The sequence below is a fragment of the Papilio xuthus genome, unplaced genomic scaffold, assembly GCF_000836235.2.
Source record: "Papilio xuthus unplaced genomic scaffold, Pxut_1.1 DF827542.1, whole genome shotgun sequence".
In the NCBI taxonomy this organism is placed as follows: domain Eukaryota; kingdom Metazoa; phylum Arthropoda; class Insecta; order Lepidoptera; family Papilionidae; genus Papilio; species Papilio xuthus.
This window is the reverse complement of record NW_013531107.1, coordinates 2,008,493-2,019,608: the sequence shown is the minus strand read 5'-3', so window position 1 is coordinate 2,019,608 and position 11,116 is coordinate 2,008,493.

Genomic DNA, 11,116 nt, shown 5'->3' with positions numbered 1-11,116 from the left:
CTTACATTATTTACTTAATTGCCGAGTAACCGAGTGTTTTATTTGGAAGATTATACTCTACATTTTTCATGTTACTTAAATTTAATTTTTTAATGTTTAAGGTGGACTTTTTTTGTAGTGGCCTCCGTAAAGAGACATAACATAATATGGAGGTCTGATCGCCAACCTTTTTTAGTAGTAGAGGAACTTTAAAAAGAAGGAAAATTAAAGAAAAATTGTGAATAATCTAGCATTTGTTAAGTAAAATTTTGCCGTTTACAAGAAATATATAGGTTAGCATTAAAAAAGAAAGGATATTTTCGTATTCACGGTGTACTGGTCTAACTTCCTTCTGACAAATATTTAGGTGCCTCCATCAAACAGCTCATTGAACAACTTTTGCCTTTTGCCTTAATAGGGTTGCGCGTCGACGTGTCGGTTAGGATTGACATTGCCCTTGATGAAGGTATCGCCTAAAGTTTTTGTATTATTCGTTATATTCGTGCGTATTCGTAATAATAACGAAGTAATAACATTTCTGTTTACGTTGTTATATGTAATATTGTAGGGTTTTGAAATCTAGTTAAAAAAGTTGCAAATCAATGTGGGAACTCAAAAGCTTAGAGATTTGCTAAATATCCTCATGATATTTCTATTTACTAAATTATTCTTGGGTAAGAAACCGTATTAAAAAGAAAATTTAGCTCAAAAACTTGCTTATTTTAGCTATTTCTACGATTGACTTCGATATGCGACAAACACGCAAAAGCTCTTAGATTTCCGTTTAAATTCACTTTATGACTATCAATTTTATTTACCATACCATAATTTTTGTATTGTATAGTATTTCTCAGATTTTTAACAGATTAAAAAAATTAGAAATCACAATAAAGTTTAACATATATTTTTTTTATTTGTATTAATAAGTTGTGATTCTTCTTCCATTAGTTATAAGGCAAATTGATTCGTTTATATTTAATTATTAAACAACTATGAAATTCCTAGTGTTTGGATTAAAGCTGAATATTTCCAGCCAGAGTATTATAGGTATATTATGGTAGCTGCGTTAACGGCTTGCTCGTGATAACATAAGCTATTAAATAATCGTTTTTGGCTAGCGTTATATGACGCTTAAAATTACACACCTACAGATAAAATTAATTTATATACAATTTAAGCATAGTATTATCCTCTTCTGTTACGAAATACTAACCGTGGGTTTCTGAGACCAGAATCTATGTTTAAAACATATTGTCATCTCTGTTTTGTCAAAGATAATGACAGGGATGATAATATATTTAATACAGCTTTGGTATCAGAATCCAACGGTTAAGTAAATAGAACTACTATCCCACAATGTCGGGGTAATAAAATGATGGAGCAAGAGCAATGAAGACTTAACATTAGTTGGGATTGTAGTCAAGCGCTGGTTTATTCATTATAAAAAAGTTAGCAAAATACCACGGGCTATTCGCTCTTATTAACAGTCATAGTATGGGCCACAGGCTTTCCAACACGAAGAACATAGTTAGATTGTTATTATACTCATAAAAGAAAAATAGAGTACCTACAGATCACACCAAGAGTCTTCTCTCATCAAAGACTAGTGTGTGGTACAACAATCTCATGACTTTCTCGCGTTCTTTCTCGTAACAATGCAGGCTTTAATAAACATTTCGAAATGTTTATTGAAATTGTTCATTGTTGTTTTTGTAGAAATTGTGTCCGCTCAAACTCCCTAATGTCTTCATCAAAATATCTAATGTAAATCGCATTTGAAAGGCTCAGGTGTAAAGCGGCCTAAGTATATTGCTTGGCAAAATAAATGATCCCATAGCGCTCGAGTACGGTGTAACTTTTGATACAACTAAGAACCTTAGAGTTTAATGTTTACGTTAAAACGTATGGTGATTTATACTAAGCAATCGTTTTAAACATAACGGTGTTTTAATAAACTTTGTAATATCCAAGTGAATCACTAACAATGCATTCCTTTTGCGTCTACAAATAAATGTAGAAAGACACTAGCTGTCAACCGCGACTACGTCCGCGCGATATTAAAAAAATATATAGTAGCCGATTCCTACACCTATTGAATAGGCATACAAAATTTCATATAAATCGGTCAAGCCGATTCGGAGTAGTAAGGTAACTAACATTGTGACACGATAATTTACATATAAGATTAATTTTATTTAAAGTATTTTTTTTACTTAAGTGTTCTAGAAGTCCTTATTCCATGTATACCTTTTTGATTGTATAATTAGGATATATATTATTTAGTCAATACGTTAATATACTATCTCAGTAAGGTAAATTACATTAATGTAAGTCGTTAATTGCATCTGTTGATATCAGCATTAAGCTTTATATTGTATCGCTCTCTGGGGTGATGTATAACCTGTGTTTACTATTAGATTATTAAACATATCTAAGCCGTATAACCTATGTACCAAAGGTATTACGGCGCTCAGTTAACAAGGAGTAGATTTGGAAAATGAATAGGTGTGTCCTTTACATCGCAATGTATTTTTACTGGCAGTTGTCCGCGGCTTTAAGCGTGAAATTAAAAAAAAAATAGAAATTAATATATCCTATGTCACCCAGGAATAGTGTAGCTTCCCAACAGTGAAGAAATTTTTCAAATTGGTTCAGTTCTTTTGGAGCCTATTCAATGCAAACATAAACAAAAATCATTTTTTTTTCTTTACAATATTATTATAGATTAGCTTAACGCAGAACTGTCAGTTTCGTACGAAACAATAATACAGATTATACAGAATACATACACAGAGATTTATATACAAACCTTATCTTTTTCCCGAGTAGAAAAGTTTTGTAAGAGATTAATTCCGTTCTATCAAATCCGCTGAGATATGCATTGTGAAAACATTACCGTTCTCGAATATCTTCAGTGCTCCCGTTGTTAATCCGACGCTAAATGTAAATGAGAATTATTTCAGCGTCCCGACGAACCACTCGCCTGTTTTTAACTGATAATACATATAAAATATACATAGAAGTTGTATTAAAAACTACTATGTATTTAAAATATGTACCCAAATACCAAAATTAATTTTAAAAGTAATATTTTTTATTGGATCCCTCGACGTAATAAATAAGTATAAAGTACTCGTTTTTATTTTTCTACTATCTTAAATTAACAAACTGCCGCTGTCGTCATGAAGACAATCGAGCTGACATGGCCCGAGACCAAACGAAGAGCCCAAGATAGCGAACTAGCGGCGCACTGAGGACGCCCTCTGCCCCACTACGGGGACATAGAACTTTATATCAAGTAAGTCAGTTAAACAAACAAGAGCTATGCCAGTTATTTCACATTTGTGTTGCTATTGTAGTAAACTTTTGTTTTGGTCAACTAAGCGCAGTGTTGTACACAGGAGTGATTATAAATGCAGCCCGCAGTCACAACTGCTCTTGCATACCTCACCTATACTATAAGAGCCTATATTACGACATATATTAACCGGTGAGAGATGTTTTAACATCCACTATACCTTAAACAGTACTTTTTCGTAATTAACAGCGACAATGGAATTCTTTCTTATAAGTGTATCCATACAATTAATAAAATTGGGAGTCTTAATTAATATCTAAAAAAAAACATATTTCGTGCACATGGTGTTTTGCGTCAGACGAAAAATCAATTTCTAAATTTTTTGTCTTCCTGTCCGCAAGTCCGTGTTTGTTCCTAATAATATCCGAAACGACAGAACCGATATTCACAAGACTTTTACTGGAACAGAGCTGATGTGTGCAGGAGTAACTTAGGCTATTTCTATCAACTCTTCATCTGCAGTTCCTCTGGTATTGCAGATGTCCATGGGTGTCGTTGATCACCTCGGTGTTCCCGTCGCTAGTTTGCTCCCTTCTCTTATAAAAAAAAAAACTCCACACAGCCGAAGTCGGGAGCAACGGGTATTAAATAAGTCGAATATGGAATATAATAGTTTTTAATTGTGATAATATTTTCAGATAAATTGGAATATTGATAGATAAAATGTTCACAATCTTAAGTCTCAGAAACACTTGAGCTAAGTTTATTAACAACGTAAGATGCGTAATAATTTAATTAAGTAGTTCACGGCAACTTCTTTTTAATAAAAAAAAGAAAAAAAAGTCTTAGTGGACAGGACATCAAACTCAATTTGGTGAAAAGGCGAACGTTATGATTTACGTTAGTGTCTACGTAAATAACGTTCGGGAAGCTTTATGCTCAACAGAAATTATTTTGCTTCACATTCATTAAGGTCGTATTCTGAAACACCATTACTATGCCAGACTTTTTTAATCTAAAACTTTTTTACTGAGGGTTTTTGAAATGTAGGTGACTAGAGCGCGCCGTAGGCGGTCTGCTTTTCACGTCTCGCTCAAGTGGGACAAATAAGATTGTTCTCGAGCATCGTTATTTTAACTCTATCTAAAATTTATTATTACTATAATTTCAATTTACTTACACTTACTTATGCACATGTCTTACTAATATTATAAATGATAGATGTTTGTTAGAAGGTATCTCCAGGATAGCTGCGTGAATTTCACTGAAATTTAGCATAGATGTAGAACGTAGCCTGTAAGAACACATATGCTAACTAATTAAGTTTTTTTTATTTCGCGCGGACAGAGTCGCGGTCGTTAGCTATTAATTTATATAAATGTTTTTGATAACACGACATTAGTATGGTTAGTTTAGTTTGCGACATTTCACGTTTCACGCGTTTGCAAACATTTTGTTTTAACAGCGCTTAAATCCTATGTTAGGCAATAAAACAAGGATTAAATGTGACAAATGACGCGATCTATTCACTTTAATGGTGTACACTTTAGATAATATTAAAAAGTCAAATAATTACAAAGGAATCGTCTTATTTCTATCATCAAAAATAATGAATCTGTGGAAGAAAATGAAACAATAATAAATACATAGTGTAAATGATTTCAATAAATTCCAGCTTGATACCTCCACGCGTTTTTGAAAAAAAAGTCTTGACAGACGGACGGACGGACAACAAACTGATCCTATAAGGGTTCCTGTTCTTTTCCTATGAGGTACGGAACCCTAAAAATTAAAACGTAAAAGTATTACGGAAATAAGAACACCAAATCTTAATAATAGTACCTGTATAATATTTGATACTTGTATTATTCAAATTCATTTTTAATATCTCCCAGAATTATTTGTTCGTTAAATTCATTTCTAAAGAACTTTTAATTGTACCCTTTTCGTACATTTATCCTTTCTATTTCTGTTTAAGCAGTGGTAACGATGATTATTGCCCTTCGTTAACTTTGAATGCGAAATATAATCTATAATTTTTCTTTTGACAGCTTCAATTAGTATTCCGGATAATTCTTTATTAAAAATATTCTTTCGTAATATATATTGTAGAAAACATTAATTAAAATAAAGTAGTATTTATATTGGAGCAAAAGGTAAATCATCCCTAGACCGAGTGGACAAATGATCCAACAAAAACAAAAGCTTATTCAAAAGGCTTAGGACGGATCGCTCTAGTGACAATTAGGAAAGGCTTTTAGTTTTATAAAAGGTTAAGCTGGTTGGATATGTGTTAAGTTTACATAGAAAACAATTTTACGATTTGATAACTAAAAGAAAGAATACGATTTCTATTGACATCTTATTCTTAAAAATTAGTAAAGATGTGAACGACACAGAGGAGCTAGATAAAGTGTATTCGCTCCGAAGCGATTCCATAACAAACTTCAAAATGTATGGAACTGGCCATAACTTTCGATAAGTCACGTGGTCTTTAGTTAGCGAATCGAAAGTAGCTAGACAATGTCGTTAGTCGCTTCGGAGCGAATGCACTTTGACTAAGGGGACAGGTCATAAGGAATCGTAAACATAGTACAGATAAATTCGTGAACGGTATTTCATTCATCATTATCCTATATCAGTTGGGTAAATATGTTGCCCAATAATATTACGGTAGGCAAATTTATTAGTAATATTTTACTATGGGCGATTTTAACATCGATTGACAAGCAATCGACGTGGCCTGCCTATTTTGGTAGTGGCTGCATTTGGTAAAATATGAGAAATGAATAAAACATTCAGTAGCTCACTATGCCGCATGTAAATTAATGCGCAAACCGTTTTGGTATTTTCGGTACAGCTCAGAACACGAATAACAATGCTCTGTATATGTTTTCATTTTACATGGACCGAGTCTGAAATAAAATTGAATACATTTTTTACACCAATTATTTTACATGAGATATTTTAGAGCGTACTAAAGACGTAGACACACTTAAAGTTAATTAAAATTTTCAAAAAATAACAGAGTCAGAAAAATCTTACTAATATTAGAAATGCGAATGTTAAGATGGATGGGTGGATGTTTGTTTCAAGATATCTCCAAAACGGCTTCATGGATCTCGCTAAAATTAAGCATAAATGTAGAATATAGTCTAGAAGAATAGTTTAAGTTTTTTTTTAATTCTGCGCGGACGGAGTCGCGGGCGTCAGCTAGTATCTCATAAATACGAAATGTACAAAGATATTAAATGACTACGTATAATTTAGGTTTCTAAAATATTGCATTATACTGAACTAAGCTTTTTACGGCGCACAAAGCGAGCTGGTCGATACGTTAAAGGGCAAAGAGCTACCATGATAGGATTAGCGGACGCACGCAAGTAATCGGCTCTCAAACTGTTATGTCCGCCACTCTTAATTATTCAAAACTCCCTAAATTTTCAACGAAACTTGGTCCTTTGCGATATTTAATCTACTTTGTTAGTTTAAATATAGACTCTCGATTTTATTCGATCTTTTTCAGATAAAACTCTTGCAATATTGAATTTCAATTTAATTAACATCAAATTTTTAAACTTCAATATGAAATGAAATATTTGAATAATAAAAACTGATAAGTTATGCGAGTTATTTATGAGTCTGTACATATTTTTAAACAAAGTATTTTATTTTCATTTTCTAACGTGTAGTATGAATCAATTTCCCGTGTGGATTCTGTTACTTTCTATCTAGGCAAGGTGTCGGTATTCATTATACATGACTAATAACTTAGACTTGCTTTTGACTTTTTACGTTGTAGGAAGATATTCGTTAGAAGGTATCTCCAGAACAGCTGCATGGATCTCACTGAAATTTGGCATACATGTAGAACATAGCCTGGAAGAACATATAGGCTACTAATTAAAAATTTTATTTTAATTCAGCGCGGACACTGTCGAGGTCGACAGAAATCTTACATTTACTAATATTATACTACATTGGACTACTACTACTACTATATTGGATGGATCACGCCGAAGTTTGGCATAGATGTAGAACATAGCCTGGAAGAACACATAGGCTACTAATTATGTTTCTATTTAACTCCGCGCAAACGAAGCTGTCGCCCGCGACTCCGTCCGCGAGGGATTAAAAATAGATGTTGGCCGATTCTCAGACCTACTCAATATGCTCACAAAATTTCATGAGAATCGGTCAAGCCGTTTCGGAGAAGTATGGGAACGAAAGTTGTGGCACGAGAATTTTATATATAAAAAGATTTATGTAAGTAAACAGTTAATTCCAATAATTAAATATACCATAACTTTATTTACCATTGATTGTACAGTATGATTATAATTTTGCACATGTTTACTAGATTAAACAAAAATATTCTGCACTTTTGTGCCGAAGTAAAGCGTAATTCATTTCGCTCTAAATAATAATTTGTGGAGCGTAAAACAGTAGGAAATAGTAAGTAGTTCCTGTTACACAGAACCATATTGGCTGTCCGGGTTTAGTAATATTATTCCCCGTAACAATGTTCCCCGGCAATTGCCCGCTTGCGTCTACGATAGCTTTTATTATACGAGGATATTGTACAACACATATTTACAACTCCTTTACCAAAGGAATATCCTTATTCGAATATATACGAACAGAAATTTCATTTATGATACGTGTACTTCAAATTATTGTGGCAAATTAATTTAATATTTTGCAATAAAATTTCTTTTACACACCAAGTTCAAACTTTTGAGGCTTTAAAGTCTTTCTTTAAATTGTATTGCTATTACGATTGCGATTATATTATAATATAACGATAGAAATATTTCTAATCTTAAAAAATTGGTTGATTATAACTAAGGTTTATTTTGTGGACTGAATATTTTATACGTATCTGAATATCATTACACAAAAATAACCATAAATGGTAACTTAAGTTTAATTTAATTTCTCAGTTATGTGCAATTTTTATATTAGTTATTGTTTTTTGCTTCAATCTTTATTACCTATAATAAAAACTTTTCTTTCTTTCTTTCTTATGTCTTTGTGCATCTAAAACAAACTTTCAATACAGTTTACACACAAGAACACACATATTCTCGATTAATATAAAATATCGATCCGAACGTAAAATAGTTGTAGACAATGCTTTTTTGGGATTGAATTATTCACATTGTATGAAGTATAGTTTGTCAAACGTCATAACTCGATTTTCATACGTCGGGTTTTAAAAACGATAAAAAGTTTTGAAGTTGAAATGAAACGCACGCTGTACGTGCAGCTCTGTATGATTTATCACTTATTGTTTCGTTGTTTAAAATGTATTTCTGTTTTAAAATGTTTTGTTTTGTTAAATACAGTATGTTTTTAAATAAAAAGTTAAACAAATTAAAATAGAAAACAAAAAAATAAAAGGACACTTTTGCTAAAAGTCTATTTAAAATTGGATATTCAGGAAAAGCTATACCAAATCGAGATCACTCTTGCGTGCGTTTGGAGAGAGCTTTTCAATAGTACATCGTCATGCATACGACGAAGTTTCATCCAAAATATAAAAGTGCAGAGTTTGTTATGAAAAGTGTTTCTCAAATACTCGTCGTTTTTGGTCAGTTACTATGCTTAGTTAATTTCAACTCAAAACATAAAATTTTTAAACATCCAAACTTCATTTAATATAACTTGACTTAAAGTCCTATGTCCCTGTAGTGGGGCAGAGTTCGTCCACAGTGCGCCGCCAGTGTTCGCTCAGTTAATAAGGTATTAAAAAACAAATAATTGAATTTCAAAAACAATATTTGATTAATATTACTAATATTTAAAAAATTAAAGATTAGATGGATGGATGGGTGTTTGTTAAAATGGATCCCCAGAACGACTAAACGCATCACAATGCAATTTAACATGGTTGTAGAACATAGTCTGGAAAAACACATAGGCTACTAATTATTTTAAATCAGCGCGAACAGAGTCGCGGGCGATGACTGTGTTAATATAAATTCAACAAAACCCTGCCGATCTTTTACATTTTAACACATACCCGACATAAAAGTCGACAAAAAAGCTTTCACTCAATAAACGACTAATCTGTACGGTTTTCTTTTTATCGTTTTATTTCGGTATACTTCAAATGTTAACCTTATAATTTATTTAGCTTTCACTATTTAAGTCTGGCTTGAATTGAAAAGACTGCTTGAATTCATTTCAAAAGAGTTTCCATTCATTTATTGCTAAAATGTACCTATACTTATTTTAGGTTTTGGGTTCAGAAATAAGTTTATTAAAATCACTAATACACTAATTAAAGTAAACACGCCCATTGATTAAATTAAATTAAAAAAAAATTGCCAAAAAATGTGTGAAAAAATCGTACTAATCTTGTTTATATGATTTTAAATATTATAATTATATTAAGATTGTAAAAAGCAATTTACTAAGACCTCTTGAATGAAATGTCTAATTGTTTTTGAACGAGGCTTTTTAACTTTATAATTAAAATTTCCAAACAGCAGAGTTTCAAGTCATTAAACCTTTCTTGTGAAGATTAAAATCTTGATATAATTAGTGATAATGTATTTAATTACGAATTACAAAATTAAATTCTATTTGTATTACATACCAGCGGACGCCCGCGACTTCGTCTGAGCGGAAAAAAAAGTAAAAATTTGTTGCTTAAATTAGTAGCCTATGTGTTCTTCTAATCTATGTTCTTTATGTATGCCAAATTACATCGAGATCCGTTCAGCCGATCTGGAGATATCTCCAAACAAACATTCATATTTGGCCGGCAACGCATCTGCAGTTCCTCTGGTGTTGCAGTTGTCCATGGGTGTCGTTGATCACCTCGGTGTTCACGCCGCTCGTTTGCCCCCTTCTCTTATAAAAAAAAAATTGTATCCATCTAAACATAAGCATATGCAAGAAGTAAGATTTCTAAAATGTCGGTAACGCATCTCTAAATTCTATGGTATAGCATAATTTCCCCCTTCTCTAATAAAAAAAGAAGAATTTTCTTGTAAAACACTGGCGACTTAAATAATAAAATATCAAAAAAGAAAATATATTAGCCGATCCTCTTGAGTTAGTTTTAAAAACTTTTCTTGTTCACTTCTCCCTACTTCCGCTACGAATCTATTAATGTTAATGAACACTATTGCAGTATTCTCTTGGGTTGCTGCATTATTTTCATCGATAGGAAAATTTTACAGGAATATTTTAAAGATGCCATTTTCGCACTGAAAGGTTAATTTTTACTATTACGATAGTAATATTTACAATATTGCAACAAACTTTCTTCGTTAGAAAAAAAATATTAAACTTGTTTTGCAAAACTTTTTAATACTAATAATAAGAAATAAGTTAATAACAATCTACGGAATACTTTAAAACGTTTAAATGCTTATTTATTTTTTATTATTTTTACTGGATAAAATAACATAAGCTCACTCTTATGGTATTAAAGTGTGACTGTTTTTATACAATCATTATCTTTGATATTATACTATAATACTATCTAAATTGTATAAACTAGAAAGAGTGAACATATTACGTACAATTGCCCACATAGACAGAATTTCCAAAGTTTAAGGTTCAACGAGCCACTTGTGTGTTGTGAATCCGAGAAACTACGGAAGTTTTTCTTCCTTTTAGTTTATTTGGGAGTTTATTGATTTACTGATAATACGAATAATAAACATTTGAATTAAAGTAAACAATAAATAAACATCCTCGAAATCAATTAACTTCATATAATTAGTATAAGATTCCAAACGAGGATGCGACCACCTTATTTCGCTAATATAGCGAAGAGATTGCCCATAACAATATCTATGAGTTGTAAAGTTGTATACAGAG